This window comes from Squalius cephalus (assembly GCF_949319135.1).
Source record: "Squalius cephalus genome assembly, chromosome: 6".
Classification (NCBI taxonomy): Eukaryota; Metazoa; Chordata; class Actinopteri; order Cypriniformes; family Leuciscidae; genus Squalius; species Squalius cephalus.
The window spans coordinates 30,331,017-30,354,079 of NC_137127.1; the positions used below are offsets into that span (position 1 = coordinate 30,331,017).

A 23,063-nucleotide genomic window follows, 5' to 3' on the forward strand; every position below is an offset into this window, starting at 1 on the left:
TTTGGAAAGGCAATATGCGAGTGGGCGTCAACGATCCAACACCATCATGCATATTTAGTGGTTCGCACCTGAGGAGACAATGGGGCCCACATACTTAATGAGCCATTCATTCAGGTGTGTCACTGAGCCACAAGAAAGAATGCAAGAGCAATATGTATGTATTAGGACTGTCCCCGACTATGGATTTTCATAGTCGAATCAGAATCGCAGGGCTGCCAACTCTCACGCATTGAGCGTGAGACTCAAGCAATTGACACTTTTCACATGCTCTCACGCCACACATCCATTTTCTCACGCACAGAAAAATTGCGGAGCAAAGAGGTACTTTTAATATTAAACTAATTCTCAGCTCTTAGATTCCGTCAATTTTATTATGAAATTCAGACAAAAATACGTTTGGCGCTTGTAAATGTGACGTGACAGATCGCTGAGCGCCTCAGTTCAAGTGCATGTGAACCGATCATCTGTTACTTTTTTATTTAAAGATGCAGTACAACTTACCGAAAGTATACATAATATCGACCAATTAGTGTTTTTCAACCACGGAAAGAGGTCAATATAACAGCAGGAGAACAATTATGTCACATAACGTTATATTTACCTCAGGAAAGCCATTTAATGACCATAGCATGTTAATTGAATAGAAAAAAATAGCTAGAGAAGAGATTTTGCTGAGCACTATATTACATATTTATTATATTTTTACTTATGTCATTAAATAATTGTTATTATAACAAAAACTGCATTATATTTAATTTAATTTGTTATTTTGAACCTTTAATAATACCAGCAGATTGGGCCCTCTATGTTTACAGCATTAGGTGAAATTATTTTTAAAAATAAAATTTAAAATAAACATGTATCCAAATTAGTCAATATTGAATCAAAATCGGAATCAAATCACAAGAATGGAATTGAAATCTTGTCAAGCAATAATAAAAACTGTATCCTACCAGTCATTGCACAATGTAAACATTGTAGCATGTTGTCACTAAACTTCATAAAATTCTATTTAGTTACCAAATGTTTTGACAATCACAATTATACTTATTGTGATGCAACATCCCCCCCCCCAAAAAAAAATAATCTCTCTCCAAGCTAAACTCAAAGGTTGGCAGCCCTGGAATCGTCATGTCTTGCCTGAATCATGTGTATGTGGGTGGGGCTGGGGGCGGGACTTTAACGTTTCAAAGCCGCGATGTACAGAAACTCACACAAAGATATAGAAGAAAATGTATAAAAACATTTTTGATCAATAAAACTAAGAAATAACATAACTCCAGAAAGGCCACACTGCAGATTTGCATTTCACATGCAAATCAAATTAAATCGCCTAAATTACCTGTGCGAGCAGGCCAGCCTACAGCACAACATCGATGCACCGAAAAAATAAACAATTAATTTACTAAATTAAATTAGAACAGAATATTCTAATAAATAAAAATACAAAACGAAATAAATCAGAATCAAGTCACAGGATGAGGAGCAAATGTGTGCAAAATGCCTAAAGTGCAGGGGAACATATATTCAAAACACAAGCCACAAATAGTTAGATTAGATAACCCTGACAGATTAATAAATAAAATTAAAATAAATAAATTTTTAAAATAACGATAGTAGCCAGAATTTTCAACTTTGTGTTTTTAACTGCAGAAACAACAATAAATGCTAAACTGGAGAGGCAGTCTTTTTAGCTAAAAATGTTCACAGCATCCAAAAATAAAATTAGAACCGGCTGAAAAGTTTTGAAATCACTTGTACCTGATCGAGAGAACAAATCCAGTCTTTCACTCTGTCTGTCTGTTGGAGTCTTTTCAAATTGTGCGCGTGGATAAAATACATTCTAACGTGAAACCCAGTCTATGCGTGAAACATGTTAACGTTGGCCGGCAGAAGTGCGATCATGGTTTTCCTGATGCTAAATCCAGCCTTGGAGAATATCCTTTCTGATGGTGTACATCCACACTTTAGATTTTCTTATCCCAGACATTGTTAAAGATTTAAATCCTTGCAGCGAAGACGCTCCTACGGATTGAAAGTGAAACTTAAATCTGTCACGGGGTGTTTGGATTTATTCACGCACGTTAAAAAATATTTAGCTTCTTTCTTTGCACATTTTTATATAGGCCTACAGCATTATCATAATAGGCTGAATATTAACGTATTGACATAAAAGCTAGTTCTATGTGAAATCAGACATTGAGCGCCCTCATATAGCCAAAGTGGCATGATCCTCGTTTCATAACACCTCTGCGAAGATTCGACCGTGAGATCGGTAGTCGAATCAGGCTCCTCCTATCGAAGCATCGAATCTTCGACTATTCGGGGTCACCCCTAATATATATATATACTGTACAGGCCAAAAGTTTGGACACATTACTATTTTTAATGTTTTTGAAAGAAGTTTCTTCTGCTCATCAAGCCTGCAGTTATTTGATCAAAAATACAGAAAAAAAATGTAATATTGTGATATATTATTACAATTTAAAATAATTGGTTTTCAATTGATTATACTTTAAATTATCATTTATTTCGGTGATGCAAAGCTGAATTTTCAGGATCATTACTCCAGTCTTCAGTGTCACATGTGACATCCAGTCAATCACATGATCCTTTAGAAATAATTCTAATGTTCTGATTTATTATGAGTGTTGGAAACAGTTCTGCTGCCTAATATATTTGATGAATAAAAGCATTTATTCAAAATATATATATTTTTTTAATATAAATCTTCTTTATTATCACTTTTTATCAATTTAACACATCCTTGCTGAATAAAATTATTGATTTATTTAAAAAAAAATAATGAAAAAAATGACTGACCCCAAATTACTGACCAGTAGTGTATATTGTTGTTATAAAAGATTTCTATCTTGAAAACATTTGCTTTTTTTTTCTTTTCTTTTTTCTTTTTCTTTTTTTTATTCATCAAAGTATCCTAAAAAAGTATCACAGGTTATGAAAAAATATTAAGCAGCAGAACTGTTTCCAACTTTGATAATGAATCATCATATTAGAATGATTTCTAAAGGATCATTTGATAGACTGGAGTAATGATCCTGAAAATTCAGCTTTGCATCACCGAAATAAATGATAATTTAAAGTATAATAAATTGAAAACCAATTATTTTAAATTGTAATAATATATCACAATATTACATTTTTTTCTGTATTTTTGATCAAATAAATGCAGGCTTGATGAGCAGAAGAAACTTCTTTCAAAAACATTAAAAATAGTAATGTGTCCAAACTTTTGGCCTGTACTGTATATATATATATATATATATATATATATATATTCTACCAAATTGGTTCACAGTTGGAAGCATCTCATTTTTTTTTTTTTTTTTCTTTCACAAATTGTGCTTCCAAATTGTATAATATCCAGGGAAAACATGTCTAGTAATTGTGCAGTTAATTCTCATACTGTATTTTCAGTTTTGGAATATGTATCCTCTCCCCAAATTTGTCACTAATAAAACACAATAAAACTTATTTAAAGAAAAGGCTTATATTTACCTTTTAATAGTTTGTTTACATCTACCTTGTATATATATTTTTTTATTTAAAAGGTTACAATTACAACAACAATTCAAGTGTAATCTTTCTTTGTAAAAACTAAAGTATACATTTTATCATACATATTTCAAAGTTAAGGATTCATTACTTTGAATATAGCACATAATAACATATTATTTGATTACTTTATTTTTGACAAAACATACTATATTTAAGTAAAAATGTATAATCTATCCAAAACTAGTCAACGAAATGTTGTCTTTCATATGTCTGTAACATAGGTCTTTCGTTTATATAAGAAATATAAATGTTAATTTGCAGTTTAATACGTTGCTTATACAAATACATTTTATTTCAACATATTTCAGTCGATTTTTACTCATCTCAGTATAGCAATATAGTTTGCTAAAAGCGGATCATTCATTCACACACAGAAATGTGATTCAAATTTAAACCGTGTTTTTGCGAGTTGTGGTAAACAGCGCGCATCTCTGCCGTTCATTCATTCACACACAGAAACGCGATTCACTTGAGAATGAAAAAACTTACTACAGTATTCCTCAGCTCAGCTGCATCCATTGCTCCTCGAAATACCCGCACTTCTGAGGTACATTTTCCATTATTATTATTACGATAGTATTATTCCTCACAGCGCTGCGATACGGTGTAAACAAGTACAATGATCTGATTAAACTTGATGTGTTTTCTCGAGCTGATATGGGGGCGTTCACAGTTTGCATGGATTGCCTCAGTCATTTGCGTTTGAATAGCGCGCACTCTCCGTGGGCGGGGTCACATTAAAACTTAATGAGCTGAGATGAGAACGACTAGGGTTGCCACCCGTCCCTTAAAATACGGAATCGTCCCGTATTTGAGAATAAAATAGCGCGTCCCGTTTTGAATCAATACGGGACGGTGTTTGTCCCGTATTTTCGGAGTTGTTTTCAATGCAGCATCTCTCATGCAAATCATCCCACCAGCATTCTGTGAAGACTCGTCCTATTCTGCCCCTGATTGGGTAATACTCGCTGCTGCCATCGTTGGATTGATTGGTTTGTTTCAGGGTCACGGCCAATCAGAGTCAGAGGAGGGTGGGTTGGCACTCAGAGAGTCGATTTGAAAGAATGGCGGAGGCTACTCCAGATACCCCCCCGCGTCCAGCGCTGAAACGAAAGCGGATGCAAAAGTACAGACGAGAGTGGGAGGAATCAAATACTTGGCTGGAAAGTGTCAGCGGAAATGAATATCAAGCCAATTGCACAATTTGTCGGAGAGTGTTCTCTGTTGCGCACGGTGGCTTGTCAGATGTGCGACAGCATGCCTCGGCAGAGCAACATTCCCGCAATGCCAGAGGTCACAGAAATCAGAGCACCGTCTCACAGTTTTTCATACCTCAATCATCTCCTGAGGCAGATAGTGTAATGACAGTTTTTTAATCACCTCAATAATTTTCTGATTGATTACATTAGATTTCATAGGCTGCCTATTTGTTAAAGGGATACTCCACCGTTTTTTCATATTAAACTATGTTATTCCCTTAACTAAGACGAGTTGATACATACCGCTCTCGTCTCAGTGCGTGCACTAAATCGCTCTGTCTTGCAGCGAAACTTTGTTAGCCCAGTTCATTCAATATGGGCCAAGCAGAGAAGCTACCAAACACCTCCACGTTTTCCCTATTTAAATACAGTTACTCGTGTAGTGTAACTCGACCTAGGACGGTGACACAAAACAAAACATTGCGTGTAAAATGGATAACTATATTGTATGGCGGAATACCATAGCAAGTGCTTGGAAGCACTTCGACTTCGGTGCAGTAATATCTTCACTAGAGGGAGCGGGGGCCGGTGAGAGGATTTTTCACGAGTGAAGATATTACTGCGCCGAAGTCGAATAGGCGGTGGGCCGGACCTCGAAATTACGAATTTAACACTTACCTCACAGCTGTCTACGTTTTTTTTTGCTAAGGTCATGTAATAAAATCATATAAGTACTACAGAAATTGTTTCCAACTTTGTTGTATGCACATTTGACGCAAAATGTCCTTACAAACTCTTACTTTTTTAAACCGGCAAATAAGCAGGCGTACTAATCATAACGTTAGAAAACCTCCCGTTTCCTTGACAACCAATGTAAATAATGAACAGATTCTACAGCGGAGGCAGTTATCTTTAGTAATGTAATTCAGTAATACTAAGGTAAAAAATGAGGTGTTTTATCCATTTAGCCTCAAATGTAAAAAGCCCTGTAACCCCCTTTTCCCAGACAAGTTGGGCAAAATTTGTTCAATGTACACACTTATGGGTGAACCTGCAAACCACAGAGAGTACAGTAGCTGAAAAAGCCGTATTGGCATTTAACTTAAACTCAGAAGATGTCCAAGATGTGCCGGCTAATGTTGGATTTCACAGAGAATGCTACATGCTCTTCACTAACAAAGAACACATTGAAAGAGCACGTAAGAAGAGAGAAAAGGCAGCTAACAACAGTGAAGGTTTGTATTAAATGTATAATTTTTTATATAAAATAAATACAACAATGTCCAGACAGTAGTGTGAAAGTAGTTGTCCAGCTGGAATCCGATGAAATTTGAGCAAGCGCCGCGGTGGCTGTTCTCTGTAATTTATACCCCTGGTCTCACCAGACACGCCTCCTATTCCCACAACGTCACACAGCCAATCAGAATTAAGGTTTCTACCCCAATTTGGCTTATGGCCTGGAGTGGACTCTGGCACTCTGGGCTATGTAACCGCTGCGTACGCACAAAACAGGCCATGAAAGAGGCGTACGCCACATCCGACGCATAAATTGTTATTTATAAAAACAAACTTGACGGGAAAAATTTGCGCACCTGCACGCAAACTCTGACCCATGCATACGAACGTTTTGGAGATGGAGCAGTTTGGCGATTGGCGTCACCGATGATGAGCTGAAGTTAAATGCCTTTATGGTCACTTTTAGACCTAAAATCTAAAAAAAAATTATACATATACAGAAAGATAATACAAATATAATTTCACTCACCAAACCTATCACTTGAAGCAAATATCCATCCCTTCTTAAATGTCCGCGCCAGCGAGCGCGTTGAGCCATATAGTGAAACTGTATAGCTTATCTAACGGCAGATGAAGTAAAACCGTAAATCTTTATTATGAGTCCCAATCATAAATACAGTGCATGTTCACAATAACAGTTTAAATAAATAAAAGTGATTTAAACTATATGTTTTACTTCTGATATAAACATTTAGATTAAATATGCCATTCTCATTAATGGTGTTAAACACTTTAACTACATGAAATCATTACTGAGAAGTTACAACATTTTTATATTCAATAAATATAAATATTTGTTGTGGATGCAATTCCCCTATAGAAAGTTAAGAGGATGGATTTTTGGGAGATGAGCCTTCCTCAACTGTGGGAGGAAGTGCAGAGGTTTTGGGACTTTCTTGGCCAGGTTCTGTTGGTGGTGTCGATAGATCAAGATGGGTCATCTGTGATGTGGATACTAAGCAACTCCGTGATCTTGTCCTGCTCCATCATGGTGCTGTTGATGTGATGATTGTCAACGATCACCTCTGTAGTCATTTGGGTGTGGAGAGATATGATGTTGTCCTGTCCGTGTCTGTGTGTTAGATAAACAACTGTATTGTATTCAGATAAATAAACACAGAAAGCGCACATTAATAGATAATTTTAAATCACATTTTTCATCTTGACATTTGTATTAAGATGCTAACCATCTTAAACAAGCTTGACAAGACTACTGCAGTTCTGACCACAAATATTTTGTTAATTTTGTTAAATAGCTCAAAAACAGCCATCTTTAACTAAAATATTTTTCCACCATATTCCATCTTATACCTGTTCTGTTATGTAGGTGAAGCCCAACCACCGACAGATGTAGCTGAACCACTGCCGTTCAATGATGAGAGTGTCTCCAAGGTCCGGATTCTGCGCTCTGCATTGGATGATTGCCCCGAACAAACGAGAGCATCTCATCTACTCCCAGCTAGATGCCTAATATGCAGGAAGAATCAGTATGTTATTGACAGTCATAGAAAAAGGAAAAAAGAAAAGCTTTCAAAATGTGAGACGCTGACAGCAGGTAACTTGCTTTTTGCGGCAGAGGACAAGATGGATGAGAGGGTTCTCATCCATATCCGTGGGAGAGACCTTGTTGACTCAGAGGCCATGTATCATCCAAGCTGTTACAAACGCTACACATCTTATCTTTATAAAAAACACACTCAAGGTTCTGAAGAAAACCCATATCAGGCAGGCTACGACCATTTCTGCAAGTCAGTGGTGGAAGAGAGGTTATTGAAGAAGCGCGAAGTTCTCAGGCTGTCCCGGCTAAATGAGCTTTTCAAGGCAATAGTTAAGGAAAGAGAGGGCACTGACATTTCAGCATACACAGTCTGTCGTTTAAAGGCTAGGCTTCAAAAGTCACATCCTTGCCTAAAGTTTTTGAAGTCATCAAAAAATTATTTAGTATTTGTTGAAGACTTGTGTGCTGAGGAGGTTATCCCTGATGTAGCAACACAGCAGTCATCATCATCAGACCAAAGTGATGACGACAATGAGGATGACACTGAGCCAAGCCGGGTTATGAAGGGGCAGACTTATGAGAGACTTCTGTATCATGCAGCCATGTCTCTCAAGGAGATCATACAGGAAAAATGCAAATGTACAGCTAAACTGCCATGGCCACCAACAGCCCAAGACCTCAACATTGATACTGCCTTGAGAATGATACCACCCGAGTTGTACAATTTTATTGCTTGGATAACAGGTACAACTTCAGAGTTTCAATCCGGTGTTCAGCATGTTAGTGTTGGTGTGGATGAGAAGCAGAAGATTGGGTCAATGTGCCAGGACATCATGAATCTAGTCATGAGAGGAAGGTGGCTCATGCCAAAGCATACTGTGCTAGCTATGGCGGTTAGGCATATGACTGGCTCAGCACAGGTAATTGGGATTTTGAATGGTCTTGGGCACTGTAGCTCACACTCCCAAGTGCTTGAACATGACACTGCTCTCGCAGAGCTACAGCTTGAAAGAGGTGATACATACATCCCACCAAGCATTGTACCTGAAATCTCTGCAACCCTTGTTTGGGACAACAATGACTTTGGTGAGGAAACGCTGTCAGGAAAAGGCACAACGCATAACACCAACGGCATCATAATTCAGAAGCCCACCTCCAGTGATGTACCTACCTCAGAATTTGTATCGCTGCAGAAAAGCAGGAAAAGGTCCCTTAAAACTCCTCCTATCCAAATTGACATCTTTACAAGAGGAAAAAGGGCCGGTCCAGAATGTTTTAGGTCTAGAATTGAAGTTGGATGTGAGATCTACATTCCTGTGCAGGCAACAGCAAGGACAATGGACAGTGCTTACTTCTTCATGAAGACTCAAGAAGTCCAAAGAAGTGTTCTTCCTGGATGGACTGGCTACAATACACTGCTGCAAAGAGGTGCAATTCCAACACAATCAAACATCGGTTACCTGCCTGTCATTGATGCCAGTCCAACCGACTTAAATACGGTGCACACTATCCTTACACGTTCCATAGCTATAGCAGACAAACTAAAGCTGAGCGAAATTGTGTTAGTAATGGATCAGGCCATATACTCGAAAGCCCAAGAGATTCGTTGGACAAACAAAACATTTCAGGAACGTCTCGTCCTTCGAATGGGGGAATTTCACACAGCCATGGCGTACCTGGCCTGTATTGGGAAGCGATTTGGAGATGCAGGATTTCAGGATGTCATGATAGAAGCTGAAGTTGTTGCTGCAGGATCTGTGGAGGGAGTCATATCTGGACATCAATACAATCGAAGCATGCATGTACACAAGTTAATGTGTGAAGCCCTACAGAGACTTCGCTGGCAGGCATACCTGGACATTCTTCCAGAAGATGGACGTGAAGCTGCGGTCAAGACTGCTGTTGGTCTGCAGACAGCTTTCCCTGGTGAAGAATTTGATGGTCTGGTAATGTCTGAGAACTTTCAAAAAGTAATGAAAGGGTATGAAGATTTCATTAAAGACAACACCACCAACAAGACATTCCAATTTTGGTGCACATACATTGCAATGGTAGAAGATCTTCTCCTCTTCATCAGAGGAACACGAGAGGCAAACTGGAGTCTCCACCTATCAAGTGTGCGTTCCATTATGCCATGGTTCTTCTGTTATGACAGGATCAACTATGCCCGATACCTGTCAACGTACTGGATGGAAATGGTCAGTTTAGGGTACACTCATCCAAACATAAACCACCAGCTCCAATCAGGGGATTTTGTCGCCCAAAGACAGCAAACATATGGCTTTGCTTACACAGCATGTGATCAAGTCATCGAACAAACAGCAAACCGTGACTCCAAAACTAAAGGTGGACTGACTGGGTTTTCACTTAACAAAGGTGCGGTTCATAGATGGACACTCACACATCATGAACGTGCAGCTATCAGTATGGAGTGCAAAGACATGGCCGGGCACAGCCCCACAACAAAACAACGAGCTGAACTTGATGACACGCGCAGAGAACGTGATGAGAGGGATGTAAAAAACATCATATCCACCATTCAGAACATGATAAATCCATTTGATCCTTCCATTGATCGAGAGGTCCTTTACCATATAACATCTGGACATGTTGCATCAGAGTCGATTTTTAATGATTTGAATGAAGCAAAAGAGAGAAGAGAGAAAGCCTTCTTAGAATTATGTGAAAAGAGGCTTCAAAGTAATGAGGTATGCATTTATCAGCCCATAAAAAAAATGAAGCTCAAGACCTTCAAAGACACTGCAACTACAACAGTAACAAAAGCAAAAGGTAGAGAGATATCCCTAAAAGCAGACTGTGATCTTTTTGCCAGATTAATTGTAGTTGGGACCTCAAGAAAAATTGACATGAGTGAGATGCTGGTACATAGTTTAGGGCCCTTACCTGCTGCACTAGCTCATTTTGATGGCTCTCTGATGAAAACGGACAAAGCAAAGCTGTTGCATTTCCTGGAAGCTGTTGTAAACCCACCAGCAACAGTGGACAACGTTCCTGAGGGCTCCACGTGGGTGTGGGATGCTATGGCACTTGTACAAGCGATGAAACCCCAACCAACTTTCGGGATGTTTGCTGACGGTGCTCTCAGGCTGATTGTCAGTGTGGCCAAAGCTAGCAAGTCCAAAGTAATCCATTTTGTACCAGACACCTACAAAGTCATAAGCATCAAGAATGCAGAACGAGACCGACGTGCAGTTAAGGGTTGTCAAATTACCAAAATATATTCTGAAGACCAAAGGACACCAAAGCAATGGGCAAAGTTCTTGGCATGTGGGGAAAATAAGGAAAATCTCCTACAATTTTTCTTTGATAGATGGTGTACATCTGGAGGGCACATGATTGAGGACCTGACTGTGATCGTTGCACATGGAGGAGAGTGCCATGCTCTAAAAAAAACCCCAGATACAACTGATTTGGAAGCCTTGCCAATGCCAGCGCTGTTCACGACCCAGGAAGAAGCGAACACCAGACTACTGCTACACTGTGCTCATGCTGCTGATTATAGCAGGCATATTATTATCAGAAGTCCTGACACTGATGTGTTTGTACTGGCCCTCGCTTTCTACAAAGACATCGGAGCTCACCTGTATTTCCAGACAGGGAAAGGAGGAAATTCTCGCACAGTCGAAGTCCAGAAGATCCATGACCGGCTGGGAGCGATAGTCTGCGATGCGCTGATTGGTCTTCACTGTTTCACTGGTTGTGACACTGTCAGCTCCCTGTATGGCATAGGAAAGGTGAAGGCAGTGAAGGCACTCCTATCCAATCAAGAGCACTGCAACACATTCCAGAGAATAGGCAGAACTTCCACTGTGACCCCAGACCTATATGAAGCAGTGGAGGCCTTCACATGCGAGCTATATGATGTAAAAGATGTCAAAAGTGTCAACCAGGCAAGGTGGCACATGTTTAAGTCTGGGAAATGTCTCGAAAGGAGCCTTCCTCCAAATCAAGACTCCCTTCAGCAGCACGTTCAGCGTGCCAACTACCAGGCTGCAATACACAGGTACATGACCAAGAAACAGAAAAAGAGAAAATGGCTTACAGCTAATATGTCACTCTAAAGATAACAAAATTAGAAACATAAAACTGATACAGTAGGTTAATAGGCCAAAGTAATGTTTTCATATTTTTCATTCTACAGGAGAAGTCTGCAAAAACAACCTGACATACCCCTGCCGGTACAGCATGGATGGAGGATGGAGGGAGAATACCTGGTAGTGCACTGGATGACACTGCCCCCAGCACCACAGAGTGTGTTAGAGCTGGTGCACTGCCAATGCAAAACCCTTAAATGTGTGGGAGGGAACTGCACTTGCAAAAAGCATAAGCTACCATGCACAGAATTGTGTAAATGTATAAACTGTGACAATCAACCATAATTAATTAGCTTAAATAACTCCATGACTACCACAATAAAGTTGATTTGAAATCATTTATTTGTTTTGGTTATTTTAAAACTTATTTTAAATAGTTTTCTTATTCTTTCATAACTATTAAGTTTCTATGAGCTCATATTAACTGAATTATATTAAAACATTTATTGGAGTAGCTGAAATCCACTCCTGCTGTTTTAAATGGGGAAATTTAAACATCAAAATAAACGTTTGCTCCTTTTTTCGAGCTGTAATTAATTTGTTTTGGTTTGCACTCTTTTTAGCTAATAATTAGTCTAGCTTACTTGTTGCCTAGGTAGTTTGCTGTAACCAACCTGGACATAGCTGCTACCCTCCCGTTTACCCCATGATTCTCCCTTAGTCAGACTTATTTCCTGCTGTCTTCCCGTTTAAATATTTTCCCGTAATTATCCCGTATTTGAATACTCTTTGCTTAGTTCATTGTGTATACCGAATGATTATTTTGGATTAGCCTAAGCAACATACCGTTAGATCTAGCTTTACTGCTCCACTACCAACATTCTTTCGTGGCTAACGTTACTGTTCTCATCAACGACAACGCATATATTCACGGCGAACTATAGCTTGCAGTCTTAAATACAACTTATATGAAAAGCATTAAGATATAGGGGTGTATAATCATTGTAAAACAAATCTTACCTTGACGTTGTCTTGCCGAGACACACCGGTCTCTCCAGGTTGGGTTGTATACTCATGGATTTGGCTTCAGACTGACGCGGTTCAACGAATAACGTGATTGGCCAAATCAATTCAACAAGGTAACAACACAAGCGTTGATTGGATCTCACTCCGGCCAACGTTTGTGATCAGCTAGCGAAATTAAATCTATTTTTATACTTTAATGTGCAACAATTGGCGTTGGAAACAATCGGTAATCTTTTTGTGAATTATTCATACAGCCAAATAAAAAAAATGAGCCAGACAGCTGCTGGGTAACTGTCAAATCAAAAACTAAACGAGATAGACGGACTTGGCCCACTGCCTAGAAGTGCTTCCAAGCACTTGCTATGGTATTCCGCCATACAATATAGTTATCCATTTTACACGCTTAGAAAAGCGCAACGTTTTGTTTTGTGTCACCGTCCTAGGTCGAGTTACACTACGCGAGTAACTGTATTTAAATAGGGAAAACGTGGAGGTGTTTGGTAGCTTCTCTGCTTGGCCCATATTGAATGAACTGGGCAAACAAAGTTTCGCCACAAGACAGAGCGATTTAGTGCACGCACTGAGACGAGAGAGGTATGTATCAACTCGTCTTAGTTAAGGGAATAACATAGTTTAATATGAAAAAACAGAGTATCCCTTTAAGAAATAATTATTAAATAATAATAAACAACCAATAATTGGTTGGTAACACTTTACAATAAGGTTCATTTATTAAACATTAGTTAATGTATTATTTACTAACATGAACTAACAATGAGTAATACATTTGTTACAGTATTTATTAATCTTTGTTAATGTTAGTTAATAGAAATAAAGCTGTTCATTGTTTGTTCATGTTAGTTCACAGTGCATTAACTAATATTAACAAGATTTTAATAAAGTATTAGTAAATGTGGAAATTAACATTAACAAAGATGCACAAATGCTGTATAAGTGCAGTTCATTATTAGTTAATGTTAATTAATGTAGTTAACTAATTAACCTTATTGTAAAGTGTTACCGATTTGTTTATTACGGTTAAGGTGTACAGTCAGACACATAAGCATTTTTTTAATAAGAGAGATATATTTAATAATAGAAATATAGTGCCTATGTGAAGCAAATAAACATCTTAACTAATTTAAATGATTGCATCTTTCAATAGGCTACTGTAGAATTAACAATAGACTATATAAAATAGATTAACTTACCAATAATAAAAAAAAAAAAATTGTGTGTTTTACATGAATTTAGAAATGTTTGTAGATCTGTTATTTATTATGTGGTTTCACTGTTTGGATGGTGTTACTGTCTGCAAACAATGACAAATATTTTATCCAAAATCTGTGTTCACGCCACCTTATACAATTACTCAAGTTCATTAGCAATTTCTCATCCTACTCCTCTCTAGGTTACAGCAGCTGAGTTAACGCAGGTGTACCACACGGTTAAACATAACCTCAGCTATAACAGTGCTGACTGTGGACACAAGCTTAACCAAAATATTCTGCATGACTCAAAAATCATAAAGAAAATGTCCATCGGGAGAACTAAGGCAGAAGCATTGGCCAAAGATGTCCTTGCTCCAAAGGCAGTGGCTGATGTTGTTGACGTCTTAACATCAGGTAAACCCCTCCCGTTCTCCATACAGACAGATGCTTCAAATAAAGGGAACAGGAAGATGTTTCCCCTTGCTGTACAGTATTTCAGGCCAGAAACTGGGATCTGCAACAAAATGCTGGATTTTGGAGAGAATGCAGATGAGTCAGCTGCTGGTATTATGGATTACATAGAACATTCCCTTGATAAATTTGGCTTATTGTTAGATCAAGTTACAGCATATAGTGCAGACAATACTAATGTAAATTTTGGAATCCACAACTCTGTCTTCGCAAAAGATCTGCGGCAAGGGAACTGACATGCCCATATTGTGCACAACACAGTGAAGCATGCTCTTGACCAGCTCACTGTAGATGTGGAAAATGTTGTGCTGAAAGTCTATGGCCACTTCTCCACATCTGCCAAACGAAGGGAATCACTGAAAGAGTTTTGCAATTTCTGTGATGTGGAGTTCCGCGAGATTCTGCGACATGTTACAACAAGGTGGCTGTCCCTCAATCCAGCCATTTCCCGGCTTATGCAATCCTGGACTGCTCTCAGGTCTTATTTCATCAGCCTGGGGGAAGAGTGTCCCAGACAGATCAGAGCTTTGTTAAAGCTCAGTGAAGCCTCAACTGAGGAAGATGCTGATAATGTGGAAGTTTACCTCCTGTTCTCCAATAACATCCTCTCCCTCTTTGAGGATGTTGTAAAGAAGCTGGAAAATGATTCAACCACCTGTGTTGAGTTATATTCCATCATGTCTACCTTCAAGCAAAAACTCACACAGAGAAGAGATGACCAGTTTTATGGCTACTTAACCCTCTGGGGTCTGGGGTGTTTTTGGGGTCCTTGAGATGTTCTGACATGCCCTGACATTTGTGCTTTTTTCAGTTGCTTATAAACATATTAATGGCAAAGGTGTAAATTCACTCTATATAGCACAAACAGGACTTCCATAATATGTGAGCCACATGTATGTACATGTTTTCATTTTTGAGAGAATAATGTTTATGCATGGTTATCGAAAAAACTAAAAATGAAAGTTTCTGAAATAAGGCCACAAAACACATACTAAATATGTGGCAATAAGACTTTTGACTAATGGATTTCATCGCCTAGTGTTTTTTCTTCAAAATGATATGAAAATCATCCTGCCTAATCATTCACAAAAAAACGATACATTGATTTTAGTTTTGTGAAACACTTTTAGTTTGGAAAGCCATTATGCGGATGGGGCGTAAACGCTCCAACAGCATCATGCATATTTAGTAGTTCACACCTGGTGAGACTACGTCCCTGCATACTTAATGAGCCATTCATTCAGGTGTGTCACCAATAGCTAACTTAAATATACAAGCTTCATAAAAATGATCATTCTAGGAGAAAATTTCAGATGGCATTTAGAGGCTTTTGCATCTGAACTCTTCATATATACACACACACACATATATATATGCATGCACATACATACTTTATAATCTTTTCAAAACTAGTCAACGTCTTTCAAAACTAAAGTATACATTTTATCATACGTATTTCAAAGTAAAGGATTCATTAGTTAGTTGATGACTTTATTTTTGACAAAACACATACAGTAGGCCTATATACGCTATTCCTCATCTCAGTATAGCAATAGAGTTTGCTAAAAGCTGTTCATTCAATACAGCAGTATTTGAAAATCGATCATATTTTGTAAAATTACATTTATATTTGCATTTGTGTCAAAACCTAGACACTTTTAAACATCAAAAGGACATTTATTAATATGTATTCGTGTCAAAATGACAAATAAACAGATTTTCCTATTCAATTTTGCATGGAAACGCTTCCAAGACGCTTGCGTGTCGCGTGAAAAATAGGCGTCGGTTCTATTTCTAGAATGCACGCGTTTTCCACGCGGCTCGTGCCGCGCCTGAGACGCGCGTCTCACACAGGCAGTGTGCAAACTCTAAACTGTTAACATGGGAGCCGAAATAAAAACGGACACGCCACGCAGCTGAGACGCTTACGCCACGCATCCAGTGTTTCACCGGCCTTATCCAGCAGATGTGGGCGTTTCACAGGTTTGTATGGATCGCCTCACATTTGCGTTTGAATAGCGCGGTCTCCGTAGGCGGAGTCACATTAAAACTTAATTAGCTGAGATGAGAACGACTGACATCTCTCTCTTTACATACATATTATATAAACTGTGAATATTTGTTTTTTATAAAAATTACTTCATTTGAAAGAAGAGAATTCAAGCTTCATGCCTGTGTGACTGTATGCCTGTTTGACTGAGTATTCGCTGAGTTACAGTTCATTTTCGGACGCGTTTCAGAATTGACTTCACTGACGGAGAGTAGGCAGAACTCGCATCATGTTTATTTTTCTTTATTTGGCGAAAAGCACAACACTTTGTTTTTATTATGAGCATACACAAAAAAAATACACACTAAACAGGATCGATTGATGTATAACACAAGCATATAAGATAAAAATTATATAATTTTTTTTTTTTTTTTTTTTGCACTCATACGGAAAAAAACGAGCCTATCGCGCCGGCGCGATAGCCGACCTCAGGGGGTTAACAAAAGTGAAGCTGCAGCATCTTCTCCCACATGATGCAGACAGGGCAAGGAGAGATTTCACAGAATTTCTCAACACAGCAATCTCATACATTGAGAAATGGTTTGACTTTTCAGAGGACAACTGGCTGTTCTCCCTGCAACCTCTCTCTCTGCACCATGGCATGTTTTCCTTCAGCGACACTGAGATAATCACTAATAAGCTTAACCTCATCCAAAAAGTCAGCATGGATGAACTTTATGATGAATGCACCACAGCAAATAGCATTCTGAAGGGGCTCAGAGAAGTTGCAGATGATGAATGGAAGTCCAAAGACGTGGCTGCCAGGTGGGTGGCTCTCTTTCAAGTAGCTAACCTGCCTAACATGCTGTCTATCATCAGCCACATCTTAAGTATCCCAGCATCCACTGGTTATGTGGAAAGGATCTTTTCCAGAATGTCTAACAAATGGAGTGACAGCAGGAACAGGTGCTCTGTGGAGCTCATAAGGAGTGAGCTCTTGATCACTCTCAACTTTGAGCAGTCCTGTTCAGAGTTTTACTGTATCTGTTTGAAAGACAAACAGCTTCTCAGTGCTGCACGGAGTGACAAGAAGTACACTTATAAAAGGAAGTAGGCATGCTCCAATACTGCACACTACTACTTCTGGGCCACTGATGTTATCATGTTCATGATGTTCATGGAAGATCCTTTGCAAGTCTCCTGCACTATATATTTTTTTCCAATAGACTTTTTTGAGTATGAAAGCATTTGTTTAATTTAAAGTTAATAAGTTATAGATCTGTTAATTTAATAAGTTAATAAAATATGGTTCACATCTCACAAGTTCCTCCAAATGCCTATTTTTTGTGGTCTCACTGTCAAACTTTGTTGGCCTATGTTTGTTATCGTCATAGCTGTGTATTCAGCTATAGCGATATGACTTGAGTTGTGATATAGAGAGACTGAGTGCATCTGTTTTGATTGATGATTGATGATTTCAATGATTTCAAAATGAATATTTTTATGAAAACATGTTTTAAGTTGTGATTTACCACCACTGGCACGTCATCAGACCCCCCCCCCTCCCCTCCCCCCTCCCCTCCCCCCTCCCCTCCCCCTTATTTTCCTCTATTGAAGGTGGCAACCCTAAGAACGACTGACATCTCTCTCTTTTCATACAGATTACATAAACTGAGAATATTTATATATGAATATGAATATATATGAATACTTCATTTAAAAGAAGAGAATTCAAGCTTCATGCCTGTGTGTCTGTATGCCTGTTTGACTGAGTATTCGCTGAGTTATTGTTCATTTTCGGACGCGTTTCAGAATTGACTTCACTGACAGAGAGAAAGCAGAACTCACATCATGTTTATTTTTCTTTATTTGGCAAAAAGCACAACACTTTGTTTTTATTGTGAGTATACACAAAAATAATACACACTTAACCCCCTGAGGTCGGCTATCGCGCCGGCGCGATAGGCTCGTTTTTTTTCGTATGAGTGCAAAAAATAAATAAAAATAAAATATTAATTTTTATCTTATATGCTTGTGTTATACATCAATCGATCCTGTTTAGTGTGTATTTTTTTTGTGTATGCTCATAATAAAAACAAAGTGTTGTGCTTTTCGCCAAATAAAGAAAAATAAACATGATGCGAGTTCTGCCTACTCTCCGTCAGTGAAGTCAATTCTGAAACGCGTCCGAAAATGAACTGTAACTCAGCGAATACTCAGTCAAACAGGCATACAGTCACACAGGCATGAAGCTTGAATTCTCTTCTTTCAAATGAAGTAATTTTTATAAAAAACAAATATTCACAGTTTATATAATATGTATGTAAAGAGAGAGATGTCAGTCGTTCTCATCTCAGCTAATTAAGTTTTAATGTGACTCTGCCTACGGAGACCGCGCTATTCAAACGCAAATGTGAGGCGATCCATACAAACCTGTGAAACGCCCACATCCGCTGGATAAGGCCGGTGAAACACTGGATGCGTGGCGTAAGCGTCTCAGCTGCGTGGCGTGTCCGTTTTTATTTCGGCTCCCATCCATGTTAACAGTTTAGAGTTTGCATACTGCCTGTGTGAGACGCGCGTCTCAGGCGCGGCACGAGCCGCGTGGAAAACGCGTGCATTCTAGAAATAGAACCGACGCCTATTTTTCACGCGACACGCAAGCGTCTTGGAAGCGTTTCCATGCAAAATTGAATAGGAAAATCTGTTTATTTGTCATTTTGACACGAATACATATTAATAAATGTCCTTTTGATGTTTAAAAGTGTCTAGGTTTTGACATAAATGCAAATATAAATGTAATTTTACAAAATATGATCGATTTTCAAATACTGCTGTATTGAATGAACAGCTTTTAGCAAACTCTATTGCTATACTGAGATGAGGAATATATACTGTATGTGTTTTGTCAAAAATAAAGTCATCAACTAACTAATGAATCCTTTACTTTGAAATACGTATGATAAAATGTATACTTTAGTTTTGAAAGACGTTGACTAGTTTTGAAAAGATTATAAAGTATGTATGTGCATGCATATATATATGTGTGTGTGTATATATGAAGAGTTCAGATGCAAAAGCCTCTAAATGCCATCTGAAATTTTCTCCTAGAACGATCATTTTTATGAAGCTTGTATATTTAAGTTAGCTATAGGTGACACGTCACCTGAATGAATGGCTCATTAAGTATGCAGGGACGTAGTCTCACCAGGTGTGAACTACTACATATGCATGATGCTGTTGGAGCGTTTACGCCCCATCCGCATATTGGCTTTCCAAACTAAAAGTGTTTCACAAAACTAAAATCAATGTATCGTTTTTTTGTGGATGATTAGGCAGGATGATTTTCATATCATTTTGAAGAAAAAACACTAGGCGATGAAATCCATTAGTCAAAAGTCTTATTGCCACATATTTAGTATGTGTTTTGTGGCCTTATTTCAGAAACTTTAGTTTTTAGTTTTTTCAATAACCACGCATAAACATTATTCTCTCAAAAATGCAGACATGTACATTCTTGTTGCTCACATATTATGGTAGCCCTGTTTGTGCTAAATAGTGTGTAATTTTTTTTTGCCATTAATATGTTTATAAGCAACTGAAAAAAGCACAAATGTCAGGGCATGTCAGAACATCTCAAGGACCCCAAAAACACCCCAGACCCCAGAGGGTTAAAGGAGAACTCCGGTCAATTTTAACATTGAGCTCATTTTTTTGTAAATTTGGAGTGCTGTCAGTACAGAGAACTGAGCTTGCTGAAAGCAAGGCATCACTAGTGTTCTCTTGCATACTTATTAAGTTGGCTTGAGAGAGCCAACTTACTGAAATCCTATTTAAACTTATTAAGTTGGCTTGAGAGAGCCAACTTACTGAAATCCTATTTAAACTTATTATTATTATTATTAAGTTGGCTTGAGAGAGCCAACTTACTGAAATCCTATTTAAACTTATGCATTATTATTAAGTTGGCTTGAGAGAGCCAACTTAGTGATATTGTACTTAAACTTATTAAGTTGGCTTGAGAGAGCCAACTTACTGAAATCCTATTTAAACTTATTATTATTAAGTTGGCTTGAGAGAGCCAACTTACTGAAATCCTATTCCTTAAGTGTCACCGGCCCACCGGTGGGCCCAAAATCATTACATATTTAAAACAGTAATATCCTATAACAAACATAAACTAATCTTGACAAACTATATATCATTTGAAAGCTTACAAACTCTAGTTTTCATATTTGGTGAATGATTTTCAAAATAAATTACAGAGGAGCTGTAATTTATCAATTTGCAACAAAAATATTTTCATATTCCTAAGGCGTGTTCAGACCTTTATTTTGAAATAGCAATGAACATGAAAAATCATGAAAGAATGGTTGAAACCTCAGTTTGTTTTCATGCCAAGAGTTCAAAAGATATCATCCATTCAATTATTTTAGAAAAAAAGATATTAAAATGTTTTTAATAACAAATATGGAAATGGAGGCGCCCTTATATGGGCAGTAATGGAGTCTGGTTGTCACCTAGTGAAAATGTTTGGTACTGCGCCCAAACAAAATCTCACTGAAAGCTCATTTTTTGAGATATCAACCTAAAATTTGAAACACAACTTACTCAGATTTTTGGCTTTGATTTTCTAGCAGTTTTAGAGTTGGCCAGGTTTTAAAAATATATATTTTATATAAGATATGAATAATTATTTTTTTTACATTGTACATTTTCATACACTCAAACTTCTATAACTTTTTTTTTGTTTCACTTGCTTAATTTATTTCACTTCAACAAAAATCTGCCAAATGTCTTCTTTAAAACAAGACCAATTTTATGTCTATACTCCAAAGCATTCTTTAATTACAACTATTTAAAGTCGAAATGTGCATTTTCATGTATATTTAAAAAAAGGGGGGTGACACTTAAAGGGTTAAACTTATTATTATTATTAGTGGTGCTTGCTGAAAGCAAGGCATCACTATTGTTATTGCTCATACTTATTAATGGTGCTTGCCAAAGGCAAGGCATCATTAGTGTTCTCTTGCATACTTATTATTCTTCTTATTGTAACCCAAGTATGGGTAAGTACACACTAGGTTAGTTTGAATGAATATACAATTACCCCTAATAAAAAAATACTTCACCTTAAGAAAATTGAAATCACGACAACAAGGATTGGCATACAGAAATCACAATTTGTATTAATTGAACAACAATTGAAATAAACAATTACAATAAACAAGTGTGTGGGTGCGTTATCAGTGTACGTGTATGACTTAATAAGCCATCAAGGATCACCAGTTCTGTCCACTCAAGTTCACGTTGCTGAGCTCAGATTAGTTCAAAAGTGAAGTTTCCTTTATATTTAAAATCAAAGGAAATTTTCTGGCAGATGAAATCCGTGGGTTGTAAGTTATGTACAATCCTACCACATAGCTGGAAGGCAAGGATCGCACTGCACAATCGAAGATCGCCTCAAGATCACCAAAATCAAGCTGGGTGGCTCGCCATCTTCCATCCGGAAGAGAAAAATCAAGGAAAACCAAAAAACCTGGCCTGCATAGGAACAGGCAGATTAATGTTAATCAAACAGTCTGTCAAAAACATTAATACTAAATGCAAAATTTAGAATTTCAATAACTCAGTTCCTGAATTCACATAACATTAAGTGAAAATGAACACATACATGTTTATCACATATTAATCAACATATTAACACATTAATAAGTCAAAATGAGTCAATATAATACTTTACAGATAACTGTAAACAAAATTACAAAAGAACAGAAATGTTCTTTTGTTTTGTTAGAACACAACAGCAGTTAATCGCAATATTAACTTGCATATTTGTAATATAGCAATTAACGTTAGCATCTTGCCATTGCACAAGTGTAAACAAAATGCATCATTCCTCAGTAATCACACACAGTTCGGTTAAATCAACCTTATATCAATTAAGTGTAGCACAAAACAAGAAATAAAACATTAAACATAAACATAAAACATGAATCTAGTCTCCAATCGTACATATGATTCATAAATGAGCACTCACCGAGATTCAATGAATGTTCTTTTGTTCCCGAAATCAACAAGAAATGAAAATTATAAATCTTCTGCACCTCTTCCTGAATGCATATACTCTTTTCTTCTACTCATAATCAAGTTTTAAACCCACAAATAATTTCGCTGAGTTTATGCAGCTTTTCATAGCACTCTTCGCAATTATCAGCGTCTTCCACTGCATTCTCAAAAACACGCACACAGCATAGTAGGGCGGAGCTTGAATACGTTTAACCAATCACAATTCCCTGTTCATGACCGCTCAACAATTGCTAGGCAGATTTACTCAATGCAGGTTATATTCAGCATAATATATAGGCCTGTAGGTATAATACTAATGCAGTATAATTGGAGGAATAACATAAAATACAATAATATGACAATATGAATAGTAATATAGGCTATTAACATTTTAAGTTATAAGAATTACATTCCTATAAGACTTCTTATGGGGGTTACATCATTAATGGTGCTTGCTGAAAGCAAGGCATCATTAGTGTTCTCTTGCATACTTATTATTAGTGGTGCTTGCTGAAAGCAAGGCATCACTATTGTTATTGCTCATACTTATTATTATTAGTGGTGCTTGCTGAAAGCAAGGCATCACTATTGTTATTGCTCATACTTATTAGTGGTGCTTGCTGAAAGCAAGGCATCACTAGTGTTCTCTTGCATACTTATTAGTGGTGC

General features: G+C 37.6%; 1 protein-coding gene across 2 annotated transcripts in view; it reads right to left on the reverse strand.

Annotated features, from left to right (window-relative positions):
- The window catches only part of LOC307160668 (uncharacterized protein), a 93,991-nt gene extending 71,413 nt beyond the window's left edge, over positions 1-22,578 (reverse strand). For both annotated transcript variants that reach the window (XR_013821589.1, XM_079874861.1), the window contains exons 1-2: positions 22,366-22,578; positions 21,743-21,869 (exon numbers count right to left, since the gene is read on the reverse strand). The gene's annotated coding sequence lies outside the window, so the exon portion shown is untranslated. The remainder of the gene's footprint in view (positions 1-21,742; positions 21,870-22,365) is intronic.
- Between the last annotated feature and the right edge of the window lie 485 nt (positions 22,579-23,063).